Source organism: Gopherus evgoodei, unplaced genomic scaffold (genome assembly GCF_007399415.2).
Source record: "Gopherus evgoodei ecotype Sinaloan lineage unplaced genomic scaffold, rGopEvg1_v1.p scaffold_139_arrow_ctg1, whole genome shotgun sequence".
Lineage (NCBI taxonomy): Eukaryota > Metazoa > Chordata > Testudines > Testudinidae > Gopherus > Gopherus evgoodei.
In genome coordinates, this window is record NW_022059802.1 from 9169 (window position 1) to 11396 (window position 2228).

Sequence of the window (2228 nt, forward strand, 5' to 3'; positions counted from 1 at the left end):
GCAACAAATATGATGATGTCACCCATTGTGTTTTGTTTGTATTAGACAGTCTGAATTTGATTACAAGACTTTATCTTACATAGAGAAACAATGAACATGGGATATACCCAGGGATTTACTTTCAGTGTTAGTGGATTTTGTGCCTTACACAATGTCAGCTCTGTGTGGTTTCAGAAGCTGTACACACTCCTCACAGAGGGTGAACATTTAGCCCACACCCTGGAGAAAAATACCATCATACTGTGTGTATCAGTGCTGAACATGAGAGAGTGACAGAGCTGTCAACATCCTCACTTTCCTGGAAGATGTGTTACATGGACACCGCGGGGGACCATAAAGACTGTCTCAGTAACTCCATGCAGATCACCTCCTTTTCTTTTTCCTTTTCTTTTTCACATTAGTGCTGAGATTTTCAATTGGATATTTCTATTTAATTTTAATGGGGGCTGATTGCTCAAATCACTCGGTCAGCTTTGAAAACCTCAAGCAAAGATATTCTTTCGGAGTTTCTGCATGTTGTGGTGAAAGCCACATATTTACTGACTCCTTTGCACAAGGCTTCCTTGACCTCTCTGTTTCTCAGGCTGTAGATGAGGGGGTTTACCAGGGGAGTCAGGACTGTGTAGCAAAGAGAGACCACTTTGTTCAGGTCTCTGAGTATATCATGTTTTGGTAGCAGGTACACAATCATTATGGATGCATAGAAAATTGTCACCACAATGAGGTGAGAGGAGCAGGTGGAAAAGGCCTTTTGTTTCCCTGTGGTGGAAGGGATTCTCAGGATGGTGGCGATAATGCACACGTAGGATGTCAGGGTTAGTAGGAATGGAGGCAGGGTGAATACAGAGACTAATATAAAAGTCAGCAATATGACCTGGTGGGTGTCACTGCAGGAGAGTTCCATCAGTGGAATGGAATCACAATAGAAATGGTCAATTTCATTTGGGCCACAGAATATTAACTGTGATAGGAATAAGACAAAGATGGCAGTAGCCAAAAAACCATTTAACCATGACCCAGCAGCCAACTGGAGGCAAACCCTGTTATTCATAAGAGTTGAATAGTGCAGGGGTTTACATATCGCTAAATACCGATCATAAGACATCCCTGCTAAGAGATAGCATTCTGTACATGCCAGTGAATCAAAGAAATACAGTTGTGTGATGCAGTCACTGACTGAGATGGTTTTGTCCCCAGTCAGGAGACTGGCCAGCAACCTGGGGCAGGATGGTTGAGGTGTAGCAGGTCTCTAAGCAGGACAAGTTGCCCAGGAAGAAGTACATGGGGGTGTGAAGGTGCTGGCCAGTCACAATGAGCACCACAATGAGGGTGTTCCCAGCCACGGTTGCCATGTAGATCACTTGGAACATCAGGAAGAGAAGAATTTGCAGGTCAGGGAGATCCCCGAATCCCAGAATGATGAATTCTGTGATGGCCGTTTGGTTTCCCCAGTCTCTGTCTGCCATGGTTTGAGTCCAGGAACAATAAAACACACTGCACAATTGAATTGGAAGTACATAGACGTAAAAGTTAGTCAAGTTTCATTTTAGTAAAGCTTCAGTTACTTCCATTGTAGTAAGAGGAGGCCCTGAGATATAAACCTTGGTATCAGAGGCCTGGTTTGAGGCCTAAGGCTTGAACTAAGGTATTGGTCAAGACTTTGCTAACATAAAGCAAAGTTAAGCTGTGAGCCAGAGGCAGGCCCTGCTCACAGAAGCTGGCAAGGAAAGGGCTGTTGCTGCAAGAAGATACGTAACCTAAAAGGTACTGAACACTAAATATCAGAACATCCACATACTTGCACATTCCACACAGATAACAAGGAACAGGCTGACCCATCCCAATAACAGGGCCAAAAGGGTGATATGATGGATAGAGTTGTTTTGTTCCAACCAACATGTACAAGGTGAGAGGTGGTACCTGACTACATAGAGGGGTTGTACCTTGCTACGTAGAGGGTTTGCACCTCAATACGTCAGGAGTGATGTGTAACTTGTTTGTACCTGTGTATAAGAATGTATCCCTGGGGCCGTGTCTTTGTCCAGCCGAGGGGGCAGTGGAAAGTCCCGCCACTGACTGAGCTGAGTCCATTGCCAGGAGGCACTTTTTCGTAGTATGCCCTGAAATAGACTAAGATATCTACAGGGAACTACCACTGTGCACAATACGGCAATAAACCTGGCCGACGTGCCTTCGTACCTTACTAGACTCTGTGGTCATTGGGAGTT

At 44.7% G+C, this 2228-nt stretch overlaps 1 pseudogene; it reads right to left on the bottom strand.

Annotated features, from left to right (window-relative positions):
• Positions 1-586: 586 nt before the first annotated feature.
• Positions 587-1466, bottom strand: LOC115639859 (annotated as a pseudogene).
• Positions 1467-2228: the final 762 nt, after the last annotated feature.